Here is a 15,062-nt window from a genome sequence, read left to right as displayed (position 1 = left end):
CAATGTAACATTTCATTAGCATGCTAATAAAAAATGCATCAGTAACTTTGTTTTTGTTTAGTTTGGGTTTGGGTTTTTTTTGTTTGGTTTTTTTTTTTTTTGAGTGTAAAGGTGTCTTACAAACATTATTATTAGTCTGAAGGACACAGATTCTCCCACTTCCCTTCCCCGCCAAACCCTGTATCCCTACAAAGCTAATTAAACATCCCCTGTACTGGATGGCCGATGATGCTGTTAATATGTGTGTACAGACACTTGGCCTGTTTACTCAGTCCAGGTGCTTGATACCGTGCCTGAAGTCTGATTTGGGCCTTTTGGCCAAGAACTTTAGTATCATGGCTTCAAAATAAAACTGCATTACTTCCACATGTTAATCTAGTGCTCATTTTTTTGCCTTATGAGCCACCTGCCTCTTTTCGATATGGCCTTAATTCATCCCATTTTCCTGCAAGGAAACTTGCTCCTTGTGTCTTTGCTTTCCACTTGGAGGGATTCCCTCCAGCTCTGCCATCAGCTGCATGACAGGGATAATGCTTGTCATGACCTGATGTCTCAGCTGGAAGGGAGCAGATCAGTCACTGGTCAGGTTGGAGCCAGCTTCTAAAGATTGACTCACTGCTGCCATATGACACTGCAACAGTTTGGCAAATAACCATTGCAATTTTTCTTGTCGTGTGCATATGTAGGTGGCCTTGAATGAGGGGAAGAAGAAATACACATCTCTGCATAGCACCTGTTACAGACTGGATATATGCATTGTTTGTGCCATATTCATCCATCTGAAATCTTGTGGATGTTGAGATTGGAATTATGAAGACTCTATTTTTTTCCTGAAGCTTTGAATCAGTAAAACTAATACATCCAGAGGGATCTTTTTTTGTCTGTAAAGCAGACAAAATGTGTTGAAGTCTGGCTTTGTCCTTTTAATGTCTTCTCCTGCTGTACCTGGTAGAGACTATCACAGGTCTACTGCTGAATGATTAGAAGAGAATGTGTGCCTGTGCCTCATGCAATTCACTTTAGAACTTGGCTTTTTAGCTTGATTTATCTTCATTATTAGCTTTTAAACTGAGATTTGGGACCTTTTTGTGTTGTGATGGAAATGCAGACATGGGTCTGTAATGGAAGAGGAGCCTATGGCAGTACCATTGCCAAGTCTTTTTTTACTATGCTGTGTTAGAGAACATCTACAGGGTGGCTAAAAATGGATATAAAAAGATACTATTTTTAAGTAGGACTTTTTGTCTTAGTCTATTGTAGTAAATTTAGCCTTTCATAAAAGTTGTCAAATTGAAATAAAATAGCTTTAATAATAAAGAATGTGAGTATGTATTGCTTAAATGTTTTTGCTGAGATTTTAAAAGTACATCAGATCACTAAAATGAGGGAAATTGCTGGGTAAATAACTGGGTTTAGTTTGCTGAAGGAGCAGATCAGCTTGCAACAGATTTTCTTCAGTAGTCATAGAGGAAAATTTGTGTTTATTTCAGTATAGTTTATGTCCGGTTTTATTTCAAAGAGAAACTGAAAAGGATTGCTTTCTTCTTAGAAAATGTAAAAAACCAGAAATTTGATATTGAGATCAGCGATTTCTACTGATGTAGTGATGCAGCATCTAGAAAGTCACCTCAGTTCATAAGCTAAAGATAATTCTTCCTTTTATTTAAAACAAATTAATTTTCAATGAAAAACATGATTAATATGAATCCAAAACATCTAGTGTGTAGTTTTATCAGTAACATTCTCTAAATCTTGTAAACCTTGGGTTTCTGTAAGTGGAATTCTAGTTTCCTTTGAAGGTAGCTTGATACCATTGTGAGTTTGGAGGATAATCCTAAAATGCAATCTTTTAAAATATTGCTTTTTTGGGGGGATTTTTTTGTTATCCCCAACAATGTTGGGGATTAGACAGACATGAGATTTTGGGCTGTTGTCAGCCTTCTTCTAGGCTGGGTCTTATAACACTTCAGAGTACTTGTGTACTTGCAGTGTTATGTATGCATATATTGTGTGTCAGTGGGACATATACGGCAGTTTGGAGAACATTGTTCCAGAAAGGAGGACCATTTAACCATTCTTTTTTTGAATGCAAAATTCAAAATGTCTAGAAATGGACAGAAATGCTTTGAAGCAAGATAGAAATAGACTGGAAAACACCAGATGAGCTACACTCAGGAGTGATGGGATTCTACCACAGACTGGAACCCAGTCACATTAAATTCTGCCTTCTTATTTCAATGCTATCTTTCCCTTCAGTATTAGGAAGGTTGCTCCAGCTCTGTCCCATGGGGGAAGTTCCATGGTATAGCTGAGCTGACCTAACATTTTTCTGTTTCTGAAAGGTCCTCCTGCACCTCAGTCTTGTGCCTGCTCCTTTTCTGCAGTTCCAGCACTCATCTGACCTGTCAGTGATTTAATCCAAATCCCTAAAGACACAGAATATTTCTCACTTTTTTTAACATTTATTTTGTGGTGTATTAAAGAATTGAGTCCACCCAAGGAGATGTCAGACAGGCACCTGGCCGTGAAAACAGAGACGAGGGCCAACTGGATCTAGGAAGGGAAATTGGAGTGGGTCGCTGAGGTGGCAGAGATTAAGAAGTCTTTCTATGGCATAGGCTGCTTTGAACAGTTTGCGTGTCTTGCAGGCCTTTAGGAAGGAATTGTACTTTCCTATCTGCCAAGGTTGCTAAAAAGACACTGTAGTCTGTGCGTTCAAGGCATCATAGGGTGTGAGAGATTTTACAGAAGCATCCTGCCTTACTGTATATGAAATGTACTACTACTTTGGCCATAAAACTTTATTTCTCAAGGGACAAGATGTCATAAAGCTGTTGGATTGCCATTGGTAGTGGTGACTCTGCCAGTCCTGTACCGGCTCTTCTGTTGAAGATGGATGAAGCTCTCTTAGTAATTTTGTGGTAAGACCAGGGGGGTTTCTGAGTCATTGAAGGTTGCTGTGAGAAACCCAGTAGTGTTTCCATAGGGCACAGCAATGTAATTATAGAAGCTTCATTGAAAATTGGTGAGGTGTCAGTTATTTGTAGCTCTGCTTCAGAGCAAGAGAAACAATAAATGTTGAACAGAGTGGATGACCTGCATGTATCCCGATTTTCTTTGCATCTGCATGTGGCCTTCCAGGAGATGGGCTTGGGTTTGCTTTTAGTCTGTTGGAGCTCCTGCTGATCTGGGTACTGTTCTGAGAAGCAGCAATAAAGGACATTCCCTATCAACCCAGAGCAGTTGCTTTGTACTTTGGCTTTTGGCTCTTGCAAGGAGAGCAACAGATCCAGGGATCACAGAACACACTGCATGTAGTAATGTTATTAAACAGTAAATGCCTTGCTATGCTCTGCTTAAAAATTTTGATAAAATGTTTAAAGCATTGAGAGAGAATAATCCTACAACATCTGTAAGGCTCTACATAAGAAATACTGTTTTATTGTAGAACATCCCAGCATATGTGCTCCCCATCCCGGTGGGAGACTGACTGCCTGGCAGAAGATAGTCTGTAATCAGATCCCTGCAGCTCTGCATTGCTCTAGTGTGTCTATTTAGAATCTAGCGGTGTCTTGCTTCATTTTATGGTTCATATTGCTTTCTGTGAGATGGATTTCTTCATCTGAAATGAAAATTGGTAAACATGCAAGTGCAAAATAAAGCTTGTGAGTTAGATTTATAAAAAGCTGTGTTACTGGTTTCAGTCAGCTGAAATATCAATTTAACTATTTTTTTGGATGTGAGCTTTAACTTCTCAAGCTTTAATCAACATAACATAACTTTCCAGCCTGGTTTCCTAACACTGGTTACAAGACTTCAGAAAGTATTTAACTACAGTTAGTATCTGAAGCAAAATCGTGTGGATTGGAAATGATGTTATTTTATTGACATTTTGCTCTTAAAGGGGGGGGAAAACATCCATGAAATTTGTTAATACTGTCTCCTACCTACTTACCCAATAGAAATAAAAAATTATATGCAAGATAATTAAACAGACCAGATAGGCTTTGCAGGTAATTTATAGATGTCTTAGAATACCGAGGGTGGACTATCTCAGTCTATGTGGATGGAAACAAGAAAGAAGTGTTAGAAATTTCTTAAGTCTAATGCTATACTTTGATCACTCCTGAGAACAGGGGGAAGAAGTTTTGGGTTTGTTAGCTGGCCCCTTAAATATCACGTTTGTGTGGGATTTTTTGTGGTTTAGTTGCTTAAGGACTTTGTGTACAGTAGGGATTTGCAGGAAAGAATGGAATATTTGTTTTATGGGTTATCCATCAGTAAAAATGTTGTTTATTCCACTTCTTAGTGATAGATTCTGGTAGGATTACTGTGCAATTGACACTGTGGGGAATAAAGATAAAACTGACATATTACATATCTCTCAGGCGCATTAATTTGTAAAATTATTTGTTCCTATACAATAATTGCCTTTGGGGGTTAGCTTTTTGCAAGCTTACTGTGGAGCATTTATCCATTCAGTTCTATGTTAGGGTTATTTAACATTCTTGGAACAGTATATGCTATCTCCTTGCACTGTCTTATGGCTTTGTGGTTTTATTAATACACTGAATTCTTCATCCTAGGAATGTAATGAGCAGGTTATTAATTTTTTTCCCCTCCCAGATAATCCTAGCAACCTTTCCACATTCTGTTTTGACCAGTGACACAAGTATTACACAGCCCCGTTTACAAGAGAAATACATTACAATATCGATGTAAGGAGAAATAGCAGCAGCAGTAAAACAACTCTGCTGCTCTGCTGTGATGGTGTACAGGTATAAACAAGGCAGTATATTTACATGTAATGCCTTGTTTTATGTCTTTTTAGAAAAGAAACAGACTGATTTCAGGCAAACAGAATCTGCGGGTTATATATTAAATATAAAAGATTTTTTTTGTTTTTTTATATATCTTGCATCATTTTAATCAAGCAGCCCAGTAGTGAGTTGTTAGGTTGACAATACAATGAAATTAGTATCTTTCAGGTATTATTTGAGGTTTTAGAGTCATTGAGCAACTAGATTTTCCCATATTTAATTTAGGTATTTAATTCTTTTAATAGCTAGGAATAGAATTTTTGTATTCTGATATTGTAATTTCTGTATGTTCATCATAATTTCATGCTTTCATTCAGCAGAAGAGTAAGTGAAAAGCAATATATAATTTTAGTTGTTGGGGTAGACTTTTCTTATAATATCATTTTTAAGTTACCTAATTTCAGAAGCCTTGTATGAAAATACTTTATGAAATACTGTATTTTAACCTTTTTCTCTAATGTTTGTTGTTTGCATCCATCTGGTACAGATCAAATATAATGTCAGTTTCATGCAGATACTGAACTGTTGAATTCATTGCAATCTAGCTAATAGAGGTAACAAGAAAGCATATAGTTTCCTCATAGTAACCTGTTATTAAGTGGTCTGTGAATAATGCACAGCTAATGGTAATGTATTAAGGTGTCAATGCAGCATCAGACACTGAAGTACTGTCTTACATTCCTTGAATCTAAGAAAAAACTGGAATATACTGATCCTCTTAAGCTACTGAATTGAAATCCTGAAAAAGATGTTTTCATGTAATTTGTTTTAATAGACTTTGTAAGCTCAAGGGGATGACTGACACTGCAAGATTATGATGTTACCTTGCCAAGCTGCTTACCAGAAAAAGCAGCAGAATTTTGCTTGAACAGTTTGCAAGCAGGCTTTTATAATACAGAAGAGGAACCTTCAGTACAGATGTTGAACCTTCAGATGTTGAGTTTTACAGAGGGAATGGTCAGCATGGATGCTGTTTCTTTTCTCTGATTGTTCTGCTTCTTCACTCCTTCACAAAAATAGCTCTTTACATAGTAAATACTGGGCTTTCATACAGGTCTGGAGGTACTTTGTGAAGTCCTTATTTAACTAAATAATGTACTGAAACAGGCTTGTCTCAATATATCGTAGTTTTAGGCATTGAAGGAAAAAGTAACTATGCAAGATAGCTATAAAATTTTACATCAAAATTATGTTAAGAAATGACCTCAGATTGCTTTTGTCTTATTACTTTTGTCTAGAAAAAGGAAAGCGTGCTTGAGTGAAGTGTGATTGCAGGACTCCAACCTATATTTGTCAGATTCAGCAGAAACTGTCTGCTAAGTAGCACATCATCTACTAAATGCAATCATATTACTTTCCCAAATCCAAGTTTCCACAATGAAGTACAAAATGTATGAAGCTGATATACTTCAGCTAAATCAATCTTTCCTCTGGCTATTTTGAAAAGTTTACAGTCTTCCTCTGAAGATCCTTGTGTTCCTTGGGAAAGGCAGTAAGGTGAAACTTGGCAATGGGAAAGAAGAAAATCCAAAGGAAAAAAACCCACACCGGAATTCTTTCTCTTGTTTAGTCATGCATAACATTAGTTGTATGCGAATGCATTTATCTCTGTGTGTGTTTATCTGAAAGATACAGATTCAACTGTGATGATGAATCTTTGCTTTTGATTCTCATGGTTTGTAGATTCTGAATCTGAGCTTTACAAAAAAAAAAAAAGCCTTTTAAGCACAAGTTAGGTAAAGATGCATTGAGAGTTTTCTGTTGAGGAAGAGAAATAATTGGGTCCAGTAGTTTGACAGTTACTGTATTTATATAACTTTCTGGGGATAAAAACAACAGAATAAAATTAATTATAACACTAGCTACCAAGTAATGAGAATGTTACTTTTCCTCAAAAAACCCACACTAGTTTACAACATTTGTTGACTTTCTTGATGAAACGTGAAACTTGTTCAATGGAAGAGCATTTTCATAATTTTGTAGAGATTATAGTTAGAAGCAACCACTATCTGGTAATTCTACAGAGGTCATTGAATGAAATTTTCAGAATTCCTACTTACTCATGTTGTTCCTTGAATATACTTTTCTAGAGTTTTTGAAAATCTTTTTCTGTTCTTTCATTTTCATCTGTGATCATTTTAACACAATTATCTTTCATGTTTAAGAAAATAGGAGACACAATCATTGGTAGCCGTCTTCCCACTGAATACCTCTGTAACTGGCAATTTTTAACTATTACGGACTTCTTAATAGGTTGTAGTGTCCCAGTCATGCATGAGGAATGATAGAGCTGTTGGTGACTACAGCATACTGCTATTTCTTATCTCCACTTTAAAATTTTGTATTTTGATATATCTACTTAGATATTTCATATGTCTAGCTAGGCCAGTATGAAGAGAGAATTGTGAAGACATCTACAAAGTAAAACTACTTGGACACAAGACTGCTCTCTGAATTTACCTACGTGCAGATCTGCCTTCCTGCCTTCAGCTCACCCTCCAGAACATGACTGTGCCTGGTGGACACCCGTGTCTTGCTGACCTCCTTGCTTCTGTCTGGACAGGTGGCCAGTCAACACTTGGCACATTAATGCAGAGCAGATCAAAAATATCATTCACCTAACAGGACATTTGTATGCAGCTGATCTCATGCCCTCTGAGTCTTGGTAGTGAAACAACTCCTTTCAGAAGTCTTTGCTTTGCTCCATTTATTTAAAGCTCCTGACTTCTACAAAGGCTTGTTCAGTGATTCTTCATTATCAAGGTTGCCTCTAAAGCAACCACTTGAGTTAGTCTGTTTCCATTATAATATATGCCTCCTTTAACCCAGAGGTCTTGACACAACCTTCCAGAACCATGAGGAAAAAACATGAAACTTGAAGCAAAAGAGGACAAGTAGAGGGAGGAGATGAAGCTGTTTTTAAGCCTTGCATCTCTTTATTGCAAGGGCAGAGTATCCATGCTCTGCATCTGGACCTCTAAGCAGTGGTTGTGAAGTGAGTGCAGGTCCTCAAACACAGACTGGAATCTTCATTTACGGCACATTTAAGGGACATCCAGGACTAGAGTTAAGTTCTTCATCCCAAAGTGAAAGACTGAAAAACCCAAGTTGTTTGAAAAATGCAAGTCCTGTCTTTTTGTATTTTTAAATATATATATGCACATGCACACATCTCCAAACTGTTGAAGGTCTCTGTGAGAAGTGCCTTGCTTCACAGCTTGAACCAAGCAGCCTGTGGTGAGCACAGGGCTGAGGGTGGGTAGCTCATACCCACAATCCATCTCCCAGCTGTGGTGCAGCTTGCAGGCATCACCAGGAGCTCTTTTCCTGCTGCAACACAATGCGCTCGCACTGCTTCTCATCAATTATCAGGTTTCTGACTTAATTATGTCTTGCTGTCCAACAAAAATAATTCTTGTTTATGAGGCTCTTCTGAATTTTAAAACCTGATGGCTTCTGCTGTTCTCTGCCTTCATCTCCCCTTTCTTTTTTTTTAATGTTACTGTTTGTTTCCAGTGTGGCAGTGCATGTGTCACATACAGAGGTGTATTGGGATTTTTGAGGAGAATATTGAAAGTTCAGTTTATGTTCATAAGAAAGTATTAAAGAGCCTGTGGGCAGATATTGGAGATAATTAGGAACTAGCTGGAACTGCTGCAGACTCGAGGGATGTTTGCAGGCTGCAGAATGTTCCTACGGGAAAGAAATTGCTCTGTAATTACAGGCAAGGTCAGCACAGTCAGTTTGGAAAAGAGATGGTGAGAGCTGACGCTCCTTCCCATGAATGTCTTTGAATGTTATTAGTGAGACTCAGTTGTTAGCACTTTTTGAGGAAGTGCCTGGTGAAGTATGCATTGTCTAGGGGTTCTCTGTGCTGTGAGGATTGCAGCCTTTTCTTGAGAAAGAAGATTGGCACTTAAAAGTGTAAGGAATTTCTTGGTCACACTTCACATTTCTTTGAATATCTAAAGCTTTTGGATGTGTTTTCCAGTGGCGTGAATCTCTAAATTTTTAAAAGGCTAATATGTGTTATTTGTGCATTTTTATTTTCTGAAACAGGTCTTTCAACATCTGTCTGAGGTATTTCAGCTTACTTCTGTTTATTTGACAATAGGCATATTTTCATGGCTGATGTGTAGCTTTGCCTCCAGGACATCCAAGCCACCTTAAATTCATCCTCTAGAGGAAAAACTTTGCTTCCCTTTCTTCTAAGGACGACCCCCTGAGTTCAGAAATATTCTGTGCCCAAACTTAGTTATCAATAGCCTTCAGGTGGCAACAGTAGTTGCAAGTACTCCTCCCTTCTGTTTTTCACTTGTTTTGTACCTTTTCCAGTTTGCCAGTGCAGCTGAATATGGGATGGCACTGGGACTGTGTCAGGGATTGATTCAACTTAAAAGAGCAAAAACTTTTGGACACAGTTCAAACTGACAAATTTATTTCCCAACCCCTTTGTGCATGGTGAGTTCAGTAAGGGAAACTCTCTTAAAATCAGTTGCTGTTTTTGGAGCATAAGTTTCCAGCAAGATCAGCTTCTTGAACTACATGATTGAAAGAGCGCTGGTGCTTTGTGTTAGGAGAGGCAGGAGAGAGATGGTTTGTTACAAGGGAAGGTAAGAGTGTGGCTGAATCTAGTAAGCAAGGTATCTATTGGTCCAGTTATGAATCTTAATTTCTAAAGTTTTTTATTGGATCATTTCTCGGATATTCGGACTGTAGCACCTTGAATGGTCATTCTGGCTTAAGTGAGTGGCATAGTGTGCCATGCTAGGGGTTGAGAAAGAGGTGATTAGAGTGGTGGGAGCAGAGAGACCTTGTTTGTCTTACAGCTGAATGCTTTGTATCGTGAAGTCTAACCTTCAATTATTTTTCTGGTTTGCTTCTCTACCATATAAGCATAACAGATCTAGCATTGTTTGACTCAGAAATTTCCCATGAGTGTGTTTGACCAGTAACTGATTAAAGGGACTTGCATCAGTTCTTTCACAGATGGATATATTGTTTATACAACAAAAGTACATAGTTGTTAAAGAAAATGTTTCAAAACCAAACAACAACAAAAAGAATTTGGATATTCTCTCTTGCATGTTTTGGTAGGATCAGTTATCTCAAATACCCTTAGATTTGAGACTGAGTTGGTTCTGCAGTGCTTTTATCTTTTTTGACTTCCCTGTGAACAACATGACTTTTTACCTCACTTCCGGCATAGGTGGGATTTTTAACAACCTGCTGTACTTTACGTCTGCAGGCCTCCACCTTTTGGAGAACATGTATAAATTTGGCAACTCACAATTAGCAGCTTCTAACAGTTTGCTTAAAAACCGTAGGTGTTTTTCTTGAAAAATATTTTCCTGAAGGCACTTTAAAATTTGTTCCTTGAGTATTCTTTCTAACAGTTTTTAAATTTAGCTCCCATTTAATCTGTTGGTGTAGCATGAAGAATTAAAAGTGTAATATATATAATAGTTCTAGAAATAATACAAATATTTTTCTTATTTTTCATATAAGAGCTATAATGAAAAAGATCTTGCACTTTAAAAAATGTATGCAACATAGATATATTGCCTTCTCCACTATTACAGGAACCCAGGAGGGTCATTCAGCTACTACTATTTTTTATTGTCACTTCTCTGAGAGTGTAATTTGGGGAGGTGGTGGTAAGTTTGTCAGAGTACTGCACTGAAATAAATTTTGTCAATATTCACAATGAATGTCTGCTGAACAGCCTCAAATACAAGCTTCGCTTCCCTCAATATGCCAAGAAATAAATTTTCAGTCGGTTTTATTTGCTTGATGATGTGTAGGTACATATAACTAACATTACAGTGTCTGTACTAATGTTCTGGCAGTTACCAGTGTCACATCTCAGTGCCTGGCATTACACCTTTGCTACATGTCTGGTTTTGGGCAGCTATGCTGGAGTTGCAGATTATTCTGCATCTCTGAATGACTGTCTTGCTCAGGCTATCTCCAAGTAGGGGAAGAGCTTCTAGAGTTACACAAGGACAAATACTGTGGAGAGAAAGCCCTTTAAGAACAACCACAACAAAAATCAAGCATCTTCTAACTTCCTTTTCATCTTCTCTCTTCCTTCATTTTTCTTGGGGTAGAGAGCATTTTTACAACCACTTACTGGTATTTATTTAGAATCACATCCTCGAATTAGTTTTATATTGCTCTGTAATATGCAAGGAGGGTGTTAACCTCAGTGACTTGTTCCACAATGGGAGGTGAATGAAGATAGATAGAAGATATGAGTGAAAGCAGAGGAAAACCAATACCTATTCAGGTCAAAATTACATTTTTCCCCATGGAATTGGCCCACTTTTAATGGAAAAAAGTATTTTATCTCCAAGCCAGCTAATATTTTCTTCAGGTGTTTTAGCAATGTAGTTAGTTTTGTTAAATATTTTTTTTTGATAGGATTATTTAATAATTTTTGTTAATTTATAAGGTGGACTAAATAAACAATAAACTGTATCATCTTACCAGCTTCTATCTCTATAGTATTTAGCCTGTAGGACAGTAACTCTATTACAGGATGTGCCAGTTGTGCGGTGTAGTGTTCAGCAGTAACCTTGGAGGTTGCTCCCACAGTCCCCATTTGATAGCTGGTGGGATCATCTGCAGTCAGCTTGTGCCAAACCAGTTGTGGCTGGCACTTTTAAAATACCTTGCTCTCTTTGTGGACACTGACATACATTTTTTCCTTCTTAGACTGTGAAGGGAGGGAAAAACTGCAGTTTCCTTTGACCTTATACAGGTTTGACAGGAAAGAAGTCTGGTTAGACTGAAAAATCCTGAAGTCTTTTCAAAGACTCTTTATCTTACAGTTCTTTCCTTAAGATGTTTGGGCAGTCAGAATCTTCCAAAAGCAGGCAGTGAGTCCTTATTTGTTTTGGTTTTTTGGAGATAGTAATTTAGAAATAGTGTGTATCACTCAATTTTTGTTCTTTGCTTTCCTTCCCTTCCCAGTCCCCTTTTATCCTCACCTTCAGATTCTCTGCTCTGGAGCCTTGAAGAGTAGGGGTTTGAATAAACATAAAATACTGAAGAGCTTGCTGCAGTATTGGTACATTTGGCTGTGCATGACTTCTTTCTGTCAACAAAAGAGACACCTCAATGAAAGATGCATGAGAACAAACAAATATTTTTCTGGTTGTCCGACTGTGGCTTAACACACTTTATATAAGTTAATGGAAACAGTTAGAAGATAAAAATGATGAGTTAAATATTGACACTGTAATAGGAGAGCTACTGTTTATAAGCACATTTTTAAAAATTAGTACCTAAATTTTCTGTCATGCAGAAACATAACTGGCTGCTGGGTTTTGCATTTGAGAAGAGCTATGCTTTCAAAACAAAATGAAATAAAATACTCGTGGATCCTGCTTTCCTGTGTCACAGCCTAATATGTTTTTGTCTCATTGGGTGTCTGTACTTAAATGTTTTACATCCCTGGGCTTAGACTCAAAACAGTATTAGAGGATGAGTTCAAGCAGCATCTCCCTTTGTTAAAGGGAAAATCCAGAGAAAAGCTGTTTTCAGCTACTTTTAAGTGAGAGTGAAAGTAGGCAATTTGTTGATGTTTATTTTCCTAGTAGTGTTAGAAATAATTTACCAGCAAAATCAAATTGTGGTGTACTTCTGTGATTAGTCCTTGCACTGCTGTGAAAGGAAAGGTGCATAAAATTTGATTATAAAAAATCTTCAGTTAAAAATTTTGTTTGAATGAGTTCCATCTGGAAGGCCAAGTTCTCTTTATGTGGTGAGCCCAAACTGACTTTGGACTAGTGGTGAGATTGTGCAGGTAACACCCCGCTCTTCTATCATGCTTTTTGTCCTCTGCTATTGCAGACACTTCAAAATAGAGGTGGAAGCCATGTGTAGCTTGGGGAAAAGCCAGGGGAAAGATAAGACAAAAAGCTTGGTTTCAACATAGGAAAAGGAGCAGAATTGTGAGACTGCTGTAATGATGGCAGAAGGGGATTGTCTAAATTACTGATTTTCTAGAGGGAAGACTAGCACTTGAATCTTTTAATTAGGTTATTTCTTAGGAAATACAGAGTGGATGGAAATGAAGAAGAAGGGAGTGCAAAGAGTGAATATATAATATATGTAATCTTGATTCAGCCTGTATTTTGAGTGTTTGATACTGCACTCTTAAAAGTCTTCTTTTTCTTGTCTCTGAATATAACATAAAGTGTTAATGTCAATCCTCAGTGATTTAAAGGTAAAATATTCTCATAGGTTGTATTGTATTGAGAAAGTATTTCAATAATGTATTTGAATAATGGCTGATTTTATTACTTTTGTAGCTATTTTAGATTTTCATCTCTCCCTGCCCAGCATTTCTAATGCAGTTAGGATATTTTTAAGAGGAGAAGCCTTTGGTCTGTCTAATCTTGAAAGTGATGGTAAATGATACTAAGGTGAGAGAAGGTTATTGACCAAGATGCAGATGAGTCCTTTTCTCAAACTTGTTAATCTTATATGCAGTAAGGACAGAAATTGCATACAGATTTTATGCATATCCACTGCATCTATAGTTACCTGTATTTAAAAATCCACTTGTAATCTCGTGGTTCTTGTACAGTTTGAACAATTCTGTTTAGTGCTTACCTCGTTCTGCTCTAACTGATATTTCAGAGACTTTGTTTTCTCAGTAAACATTTTTTTTTTTTTGTTTCTCTGTAGGATTAGTAAAGGCTTGCATCATAATACTCATGCTGCTTAATATAAAATGTCAACTCTTGAATGCAGATGTCTGTTAGGAAGGTTCCAGTGGGTATGGAAACAGTGGCACTGATCCTTCAGAGGATCAAGTTTACTTATGGGATAAATGCAGAAGTCTACAAACCATTGTACTCCGACAGTTTTTCTGTGTTTTCCTGTATATGAATTTATTTGGACTGTAATTGAGAAGCACCAGAAATTTGGAAAGGTGACATTTCTCATATCATCGTCTTACCATGATGAAAAAGAAATTAATAGCAGCCATTATTTTTAAAACTTCAGTGAGTTGTAGTGCTGAAGAGGTCTGGCAGTGACTCACCAAATCTCATGGACAGTGTTTCTGATAAGTCAGCCAACTGTGCAGTGTCGTAAACTATGTTACAACTTTGCCTTTATATCTATAAATTTGTTTTCTTATCTATTCTTTAAAAAAAATCTTATTGATACATCTGTGCTAGAATGAAGTAAGTGCTTAATTACAGGAAACATGAGGTTAGTATAGTGCTTTGTGTAATAAAAACACGACCCTTTTACAGCTCTGATGAGTGCAGCTCTGAATGTGAATGAGCTCTCTTTAGCAGTAGCTGTGTAGATGCAATAACTGTGCATATGTGTGCACTTCAGATACAACTTCTGGAATATCCTGAATAGCTTCGTCTCTTGTGCTTTATTTACACTCTTCTGTATAAAACTGACTTCGGGGAATTTTTCTGCCCTTTTTCAAATGGAGATTTAAGCAGGATTTGAATAGTTTTTAAATTCGTCTGTATTGATTCAGACTTTTAAGCTTTAATTTTGAAGTACCTTAGATCTCTTTAAAGCAGTAGTTTCAGCCCTGGAGGATTCTTCCCAGTCTCTTTGAGACTGATAAGTTCAGCACTGTACTTTCATGGTTTGATGGTTTGGAGCATCTTTTCTATGAGGAAAGTCTGAGAGCTGAGACCCTTGAGCCTGGAGAAGAAAAAGCTTAAGGAGATCTTTTCATTGTGTACAGCTGATGAGAGGGAATTAAATGAGAGAGACAGGCTTTTAACGGGGCTGTCCAGTGACCAAACCAGAGGCAATGAGCACGAACTGAAACACAGATGGTTGCCTCTGAACATCAGGAAACACTTTGCTGTGAGGGTGACTGAGCACAGGTTGCCCAGAAAGTTCATAGGGTTTTCAACCCTGGAGATACTCAGAAGCCACCTGGATACACAGTGGTTGGACCAGATAATGTCCAGAAGTCCCTTCCAGGTTGGCCATTCTGTGATTCTGTTTGTGTGCCTCAGGGTCTAACTCTGTGCCTGCTCTGTCACTAACATCTCTCTTCCCTATCCTCACTCTGAAGTTGTGAAATCTTTAAGAGTTTGCCCCAGAAACTGTGACCAGAAGGAAGCTTTTCCCCCCCCCCCCACCCCGCCTCTAATGTATCCTTCCCAGATACATTTCATCAGTTCATTAGCTATACGTGTCCATTGTGCAATGTTTAGGGAATTTTGAAAGTGAAAAAGAAAAATTTGT

At 37.5% G+C, this 15,062-nt stretch overlaps 1 protein-coding gene across 1 annotated transcript in view; it reads left to right on the top strand.

Moving 5' to 3' along the window:
- The window catches only part of TULP4 (TUB like protein 4), a 156,687-nt gene that overhangs the window by 12,914 nt on the left and 128,711 nt on the right, over positions 1-15,062 (top strand).

Source organism: Corvus cornix, chromosome 3, assembly GCF_000738735.6.
Source record: "Corvus cornix cornix isolate S_Up_H32 chromosome 3, ASM73873v5, whole genome shotgun sequence".
In the NCBI taxonomy this organism is placed as follows: domain Eukaryota; kingdom Metazoa; phylum Chordata; class Aves; order Passeriformes; family Corvidae; genus Corvus; species Corvus cornix.
The sequence above is the reverse complement of the archived record's forward strand: the minus strand, read 5'-3'. Positions and strand labels throughout refer to the sequence as shown.